Source organism: Poromitra crassiceps (assembly GCF_964638095.1).
Source record: "Poromitra crassiceps genome assembly, chromosome: 10".
Taxonomy (NCBI): domain Eukaryota; kingdom Metazoa; phylum Chordata; class Actinopteri; order Beryciformes; family Melamphaidae; genus Poromitra; species Poromitra crassiceps.
Window position 1 is genome coordinate 52,566,224 of NC_139631.1, and position 9,701 is coordinate 52,575,924.

A 9,701-nucleotide genomic window follows, 5' to 3' on the forward strand; every position below is an offset into this window, starting at 1 on the left:
GAGGGGAACTTCAAGCTATCCAAAAAGCTACAGTAGCATTTCAGTTAGCTTGTGTTCATCACCTCCTGTGTGGAGATGTCCCACCGGTATCCATCCATACCCAGCTGCTGCACCCTGCTCTCACCCCATGGCTCCATACCCAGCTGCTGCACCCTGCTCTCACACCATGGCGTAAGAACAACACACATTTCCACTCTGAAAAATGACATGATGCAAATACGCCAAAGTCACAGACTGCTGGGCCTCATATTCACGCTGCAACTCAAACAACTTTGGTTGTGTTTAGGCAAGTGAAACAACTTGGTTAAGAAATATGGCTATGGTTTGGGTTAGGCTTAAATATGGCTATGGTTTGGGTTAGGCTTAAATATGGCTATGGTTTGGGTTAGGCTTAAATAATGGCTATGGTTTGGGTTAGGCTTAAATATGGCTATGGTTAGGCTTAAATAATGGCTATGGTTTGGGTTAGGCTTAAATAGCGAAAATGTTACATGTGACTTATGGTTGACATGTAGACTTTGCTGCCCCCCCCCCCCCCCAGCTGAAAGGCTAGTGTTTTACACCTCCACCACTGCACCCAACAAGGAGATACAGTTGATTTTTTCAATGTCACGCTGCTTCCTGTCTAAAGTTGTGTTATTTGTACGCAGATTTAAGAGGATGGGCTGCCATCCCTGACATCACAACTGAATTTGGGTAAATGAGGGGGTGTATCTTCTACAGCATGTCCGTTAGTGGGGATGGGGCATGCCATCACAGACACTCTTTCCTGTTGCACTCCCACTCTGTGACTGATACGATGGCTGCATTTCCAGCTAACAATCTTGCTAGGACGCTAGCAGCAGTGTGCTAGCAGGATGCTAGCAGCATGTTGTGGGTGCGTACAGATGGTTGTCAGAGCTGCATCCTGACTGCGAGACGCGCTGCCACAGCCAAGTGCACACAGCTTGCTCGTGAGCTTGCTCGTGTCACATTCAATTATGGCGCCTGCATTTTGCAGCAGACAGTAATTGAGCCGGGGGCACTCCCTCTATTTAAAACCACAGGAGCTCTGGGCTTCACACTGTGTCCCCTGAAAGCTCCATCTCTGCACATTTTCCACCAGCACCACCTCTCTCCCTCTGGGACCTGCTGGGGACCGCGGGGAGGCCGGGGTGCGCTGAGGTCGGGCTGGGGGCGCTCCAGGCACTACTGGGGCAGTGTGACACCTCCCCACCAACCCACCCACCCACCACCCTCTCCAATTAGACATGTGATTAATCCAGCCTGGTCACCAGAATACAATGTACGTTTCTGCAACCCACGTATATGTAGAATATCACCTTTCTGAACCAAAAATATCTTGCATATCCCGTTTTTAGATTTGTGTATCGTGGTCGAGTCTGCTAATACTCCGGTAACGTGAATCGTGTTTAATCGTGTTTAAATCGTGTTTAATCGTGTTTAATCGTGAAAGTACTCAGAGTACTCTAATGCGTGCTCGATTCCTAAGCTCGCCCACTGTGCGGGCTCGCTCGTCCTGCAGCTCGGCTGCTGCGTGGCCTCGCCTGCTCTACTGGCACCCGCAGCGCACATTTGCCCAACTTCGCATCACTGATGACATCACAATTGCTCGAGTGATCATCACTGATCACATCGTGGAGTGCTCGAGTGACATCACTCGGTGCACAATTGCTCAACTTCGCATCACTATTGATGTCAGTGAGTGATCAGTGAGAGAAAAGTAGATCCGCACATTGACAGATGATGTCATAGACACTGTGACATCATCAGTGACATCACAAATGTTCGACTGACCATCACTGATGACATCGAGTGCTCGAGTGACATCACTGATGATGTCATAGACATTTGTCACATCATCAGTGACATCATTACTTGACCAAAATAATCACAAATCTCACAATGTGGGACCAAAATCGCAGACGAGGGGGAAGAGGGAAGGAAGAAGAAAAGGGACAGAATGTAGGGAAACAGTGGATGGATAAATAGAGAAGGAGGCGGTAATGCAACATAAAGGATGCCAACTGCCATAAAACATCACAGAAGAAGAAAAATCGCAGACAGAAAGACAGAGCCCACTTACTCAATTGTATACATGCTGCTGATGATGATTATGGTGGCCAGGGTGGATGGAGGGTGTAAACACGTGCCTTTACACCAGAGTGCCCTTTTCAATGCCTAGGTCTACATTTCAACCATGAGTCATATTTAAAACAAATTTATTTGTTATTAACCAAAGTTGTTGTGTTGCTGCCGTCTCGTCCTGATCCCGCCATCTGCTGGTCCTATTTATTTATTTACTTATTTGTTTATTTCTTTGTTGACATTATTTTGAATATTTATATTGTTTACAATGAGTTCCACTTTATCAATAATACTCTAGCTAGTGAACACCCTTACAGTTAACAATGACTATCCAGATCAAAGTCTATCCAGTCATGCATCCTGCATGTCTATCTGAGAGGTACTGTAGGTGAAGCCACACCGCAGCGCACGTGAGACTTAAGAGTCGTTGACGGACATGTTCTCCACATCGTCCAGCAGGCCCTGGTCTCCTTCCCCTTGCTCCTTCTTCTTCTTCTTCTTCCCCCCTCCTTCCTGCTGCTTCTTGGCCTTCTTGGACATCTCCTGGTCGATGCGGGCAGGCTTCACGAACTTGATCATCTCCTTCAGACCAGGGGGCATGAAGACCTTTAGCGGCTCTGGAATGATTATGCCTTCTTCGGCTTGGTAGTTCTCCAGGATGGCGCACATCACACGTGTGGTGGCGCACATGGTCGCGTTCAGCGTGTGCACAAAGTCTGTCTTGTCCATCATCCTCTTGGTCTGCCCGTAGCGGATGCGGAGGCATCTGGCCTGGTAGTCGGTGCAGTTGGAGCAGGAGACCAGTTCTCTGAAGGCACCAGAGCCAGGGAACCAGGCCTCCAGGTCTAGCTTCTTACTGGCTGCATGATTTAGGGCCCCAGAGACAACGTTAACTATGCGATAAGGAATCCCTAGTGTCTGGTAGAACTCCTCTGCTGTCCTGATCATCTCATCAAACATCTCCCATGATTTGTTGCCATGGGGAGAGGCATAAACAAACTGCTCAACCTTTTCGAACTGGTGCACCCTGAAAATCCCGCGGGTGTCTCGCCCGTGGGAGCCCACCTCCTGTCTGAAGCAGGTGGAGAAGCCGGCATAGCGGATGGGCAGGTCCTCAGGCTTGAGCCACTCGTCCCTCAGGAAGGCTGCGATGGGCTGCTCCGAGGTGGCGATCAAGTACTTCTCATCGATCGAGTTGTCGCCTGACTTCTCGCTACTCTTGCCGATGACCTTGTAAAGCTCGTCGTCAAACTGGCTGAGCTGGGCGACTTCCTGCATGACCTCCTTCTTCATGAAGACAGGTGTGTAGAGCATGGTGTACCTCTTGCTGAGGAGGATCGCCTGGGCGTAGTTGATCAGGGCATGCTGCAGGCTCACCAGAGGCCCCTTCAAGAAGTAGCCTCTGCTCCCAGCCACCATGGCTCCCTTCTCTCCGTCGAAGCCATCAATCATGACCACCAGGTCAACGTGTGAGTACTTCTTCTGGACGCTGCAGTCGCCCGAGGTACGCTCCACCTTGTTGTCCGCGTCCTCATCATTGCTGATGGGTACAGACAGGTGCAGCAGGTTGCCGATCTCTCTCAGGTACTGAAAGCGCTCCGCCTCCAGCCTTATCAGCTTGCTGTCGGTCTTCTCCACGGCCTCGTCCACCAACAAATGCACCTTCTTGATCTGGGTTACTGTCAAGGGCGATAATGTTTCAGCTGTTAGGGACTCCAGGTCCTGCGCTTTATCAGGTAAGGACTCATCCTCCCCAACTGGTTCCTTCTTCTTCATCTTCTGCCCAATGCTCTTGCTGCAGAGGTTCTTGGCCTTGTTTAAGTTGTCTGCAGTGAAGCGGCATTTTCTCCACTCTGTATCTGCTGAAACCAGTTTATCAACAAGTGCAACATCTTTAAACCTCTTCCTCTGATTTTCACGGACGACTTCTGGGTTGCCGCCTTTGTCGGTCCGAAACAGGTCCAAATCCAGCACCATCTCTCGACACTGTTGTCTGTCTGACAAGGGCTACTGGTCCTATTTATACCACCAACAGGGTAGGATTTATGACATGGAATTTGAATGTGGAGGGAGAAGGTCCCGAAGGGGCGAGGATCAGGTTTTACAGAATGCAGGGAAACAGTGGATGGATAAAACACCACAGAAGAAAAATAAATATTTATGAGATCACTGATGACTAGTGCAGTGCCTGTTTACTCAGTCACTGTGTTGGACTTGTACTCATCATATCACTGAGTGCGGTTACACAAACTCCACCAGTCCTACTTATTGCCTCTGCAGGGAATGATTTATGACATCACTGATGATGTCACAATGTCTATGACATAATCAGTGATGTCACAAATCACTAATGACACCATCAGTGATGATGTCATCAGTGATGTCACTCACGCATTTGTGATGTCATTAGCGATGATGTCACTCAGTGAGTGTTGCCATCAGTTATGTCATCAGCGATGAGTGAGTGTGGATGCAGGAAGGCAAGTTCAAACAGTGCCCAGTGCTGCCCACTCACTCGCCCACCTGCTCGGTTCTGCGAATGTGATATGCGAAGGACAGACAGATGGTCCCGGAGTAAGACGCAGTGCCTGTAGAGGTGCAGCTCAGGCGTGGATTAAAGCCGCCTTGAGCAGCGGAATGAAGACAGTACCGGTCAGCTCCCAGCTTGGGAGCTACTTTTAAAATGACCAAGTCAAAGTGATCTACCAAACATATTTATTTATATATATATACACTGAGTATACAGTGGAAAACAGTGGAACAGTGGAAAAACAGTGGAAAAACAGTGGAAAACCAGTGGAAAACCAGTGGAAACAGTGGAAAAACAGTGGAAACAGTGGAAACAGTGGAAAAACAGTTAAAAAAAATAAAAAAAATAAATCCCCTCAATGCCATGCGATCGACCACACTACCTTCGCTCGACGTATTGGGCACCCCTGGTGTATGTGGTCTACTACAGAACACACAAAAAAGGTTTAATTTCCATGCATCTGAATGCTCAGGCTCCGAAAGCAGGAGCAAGCACCTCATCACCCCTATAGCCATAATGAACCACTCCCTTTCTCCTGCTCTGACACTTCAGAAGATGAAAAGCAGACCCAAATCACATTAACACAAGCTGACTTATTCATATTTAGGCTGATTTCAGTCCATAATCTCCTCTGCTCAGATGATCACTGGGCTTATTAATACATGAAAGAAAAGGCCTAAGTCTATAAATCTGACATGAAATTTTAAATAGTCTTGCATATCTTGTCTTTCATGTGTTTTAAAGGATCTACCCCTTCGATGATGGATTAAAACATGGCCGCCACTGACCGGAGTTAAACAACCGGCGCCAGTTAGGACCACCCTCTATGTTGATGAAACTCGTACCCATGCCGACGTTATGGATCGCATGCATAATCTGAATAGAAATTTAATATTGTAAAATGGCCATCCTACATTGGAATTAAAATTTGCCACGTGTATGTGTAGTTTTTGGCTCATTCAAATTCAATGTCATTTGACATTTCCTTTATAGTTTCGACATTTCATTTAAACAGAGATTTGAATGCTTAGCTTTATGACGCAAATTAGAAAATTAAAATGCATTTACCAAACTGCATAGATATTAGAGGTGTACATACAGTATATTATCTGTATCTGTTCAATTATTTGGATAGAATACCAGAAGTCACATTAAATCAGGCATATGTTGCATTTTCTAACCTAATATTAATTTTTGTGCCTTCAAAGCATCAAATTGATTTAATATTGGCATATAATTATGAAATAATTTCCACACCATCCTCATACTGTACTTTTCATCTCTTTCTCAGCATTTTGCCAGGGAATCAGCACAGTGGCGAGCATATTTGGCAAAGACATGAGGCACTGTTTCACTTTTTACATTTGGATAACCATTTCCATTTTGCCACCTTTACATGTTTTTGATAATGGTAAAATCCACTATTAGAGCATGTAAAACCATATAAGGTAAATCAATTATAATGCTGACATGATTACTGCATAAAAACATGAAATATCAGCTCAGGAAATACATTTAAATTTTGCAATTTGCATCATCATTTGAATAGATAAATAAAGCATGCAAAGCTCTGTTTAAATAAAGTGCCAATACTAGTATAGGAAATGAAAATTACATTATTGAATTAGAATTTATACAGCCAAAAACTCCACATAAATGGCCTCAAATTTAAATTCAAATGTACAGTAGGATTGATTACATGTCCTTTTTACATATTACATTTTCATTTTTTTTTCATTTCAAATTATTTGCTTGACATTCTTTCAGGAGAAAATATATGCCGGTCAGTATACCTCCCATGGTGTGACTGCTAACAGGACACACAGCCGGTCAGTAGACCTCCCATGGTGTGACTGCTAACAGCACACACAGCCGGTCAGTATACCTCCCATGGTGTGACAGCTAACAGCACACACAGCCGGTCAGTATACCTCCCATGGTGTGACAGCTAACAGCACACACAGCCGGTCAGTAGACCTCCCATGGTGTGACTGCTAACAGCACACACAGCCGGTCAGTAGACCTCCCATGGTGTGACTGCTAACAGCACACACAGCCGGTCAGTAGACCTCCCATGGTGTGACTGCTAACAGGACACACAGCCGGTCAGTATACCTCCCATGGTGTGACAGCTAACAGCACACACAGCCGGTCAGTAGACCTCCCATGGTGTGACTGCTAACAGCACACACAGCCGGTCAGTAGACCTCCCATGGTGTGACAGCTAACAGCACACACAGCCGGTCAGTAGACCTCCCATGGTGTGACTGCTAACAGGACACGCTACTGAATCGAGGTACCAAAGTATAATTCATTTTTCCTTTCTAATTGAGACATGGAAAATGGTCAAAGATCGAAATTGAAGAATAAAAAACAGTCATCTTTTTTTTATAAATTGCCTAGCGGTGGAGGCAGCGAACCAGATGGTGATGGTGGATGAGGTGAGGATGGACTCAACGATGGCTGTGTAGAACTGGACCATGGTGTTTCTGCATGAAGATCAAAACACATTGTCGCCAACTAAATCCACATTAGAAAAACGAGCCTTCCGTAACTTTGTGGCGTCACAAAGGCTCGTTATCATTTTTGTACGAAATAATAGAAGTGTTTTCTTGCTTTTGCTTTTGATTTTTTTTTTTTTATGATTTATTTCTGGGTAAAAAAACAAATACAAACATCACAGGATGCAGGTATTGCCCAAAGGATAGCACATCAAAGTATTTACACACTTGTTTCCAATGTGCTCCTTGGTGTCAAGACAGTACATTGAATGACATACAGTACATGCAGTCAGTAAAATCTACAAAAATCACAAAAAACATAAAACAGACGAGAATATACTCTAAGAAATAATAGCTCTAATCATTAATTGACCTCCACAAGAGCTGCTTCACATGCTTTCTATACACACCTCTGCTCTGGCACTGTTTAATCTGTAGGGGAAGGCTATTTCATAGGGTAATGCCAGTGTAGAAAAAGGTCACTCTGCCAGTATTATTCACACGGGGAATTTTGCAAGACATTACGCTTGCCCGTGTATTGTGGCTGTGCTGATTGTGTACCATTTCTATATGAGTATCCAGTTGTTGTATCCTGTTGTTGTTGTTGTTGTTTTAACTTTCCACAAAGCGATTGAGCGGTTGTCATTGTTATCATTACCAGAGTTTTCCCTACCTGTAGCTGCCGGGCTGCGGCGTCTCACGTTTCACTCTTGAAAACGGTTAGCCAATCAGAAGAGAGAGGTCATTAACATTAATGAGCCTGTTCTTGCTGGGAAATGGATTGGTACATAAACAGCTTTTAATGGACCTGAATACATCAAATAAAACCCTGGAAAATGGAGAATATGGGGCCTTTAAATTTGGTCATTTCAATGCCAAAAAAAGCACGTCGACACTAAAACTCTCCACTCAAACCCAAAGCAATGAAATGATTATTAGCAGCTCTTTAACCCATTGATACCTGATGCAGCATTTGTGTGTATATCCCTCATTTGTGTGTGTATCCCTTTAAGACCGCGAACCGCGTTAACGCGGTTCGCGGTCTTAAAGGGATACACACACAAATGCTGCATCAGGTATCAATGGGTTAAGGCAGTATTCAGCGGTAGCAGGGCTGTAGTGGTAAATACAGAGGTGGGTAAACTATCCAAGGTGAGTCGTTTACCCACCAGGGTGGGAATTGGGTCATTTTAGAGGCAAGGCCATCTGGCCTTCGGCGTCACAGTTTGTTTTAGGGCACAAGGCCACACGCCATAAAGCATCGCTCTATTGACATTGTGAAGAGCGATTTTTCTGAAGTGTGTTAAAAGGAGCCAATTTCACATCCTTTGCATCAGGCAGGTTACATTAAACTGAGACCACTGATGCTTTTAGCAGGCTGGTGGTGGAGCCAACTGCCAAGGTGGCCTTAGGGATCTCAGGGCATCACGGCCAGTGGGTGATTCCCCCCCTACCCACCTTCCCCTCACTGATACAGGTGATGTGCGCTGCCTCATCTCAAAGAGGGGGGGGTCAACTGTGTTTACTTGTGTTTACCCTCCACTACATTACAATCTCTGAACTGAAAGGAATCCATTTACAATCAACATTATTGAACAATTAAATTCAAATAAATCAAACTTCCTTTGTGGTTCTCCATGCAGTTTTTCTGTAGCTGTGGTCTTGTGCTCCATCAGAATACTGACTGGATCATAACCAATATTTAATGGGCCAATATCAACAAACTGACACCAGTCAAGCCTTAGTGCATAGCAACATGATTTGGTAGCACCAGAACAAGACAAACGGTGCAGGGGAGTTGTTTCACCACAAATAAGCAAGCTAGTAGTTCACGTACTAAGTGAGTTTTGTATTGAATTATTTTGTATCAGCAGAACCATATTACTCTCTTGTGGGAATGCTTTGCCGTATCTCAGCGTCCTCCAAAGTGAAGGAACTGGCAGCTTGTAAAACGAGACTTTGAAAGCAGCTCCCCCTGCTGTACACTGTGTGCACTACACAAGGCGAAGCATCACTTCCAATTCGCCAAGAATCGCTCGAACAAAAGAGCCATTTCGGAATCTGACACTGCGCTATTTCCAACCCGAAATGTGACCACACCACAGAGAAGTGTGTGTGTGTGTGTGTGTGTGTGTGTGTGTGTGTGTGTGTGTGTGTGTGTGTGTGTGTGTGTGTGTGTGTGTGTGTGTGTGTGTGTGTGAGTGAGTGAGAGAGAGAGATAGAGCGTGTGTGTGTGTGTGTGTGTGTGTGTGTGTGTGTGTGTGTGTGTGTGTGTGTGTGTGTGTGTGTGTGTGAGAGAGAGTGTCTGTGTGTGTTTGGGGGGGGGGCTCCAAAACCACCCTCAAAAGTGATTGCGATCGCGCCTGATGGCAGAAGCCTCCTGGACATGACGGTTTAGCACTTGTTTTGTAATCGACCGTGACAGATGTTGTGAAATGTGAGCGGCAGCAGTGTTGCTCTTTGAGATCTTGAACAGCCTCGGCATCCAAAGTTGAAAGCGATGTGTCCGGGGTGAAAGTTGGCCCAGCGCTCCTGTCTAAAACCAGCTCTCTGCCAAAAAAAAAAGAAGAAGCTTGCTTGGG

At 45.5% G+C, this 9,701-nt stretch overlaps 1 pseudogene across 1 annotated transcript; it reads right to left on the reverse strand.

Annotated features, from left to right (window-relative positions):
• Positions 1-2,505: 2,505 nt before the first annotated feature.
• Positions 2,506-4,065, reverse strand: LOC310783444 (serine--tRNA ligase, cytoplasmic pseudogene; annotated as a pseudogene). The gene has a single exon. The product of its transcript is annotated as a serine--tRNA ligase, cytoplasmic pseudogene (transcript).
• Between the last annotated feature and the right edge of the window lie 5,636 nt (positions 4,066-9,701).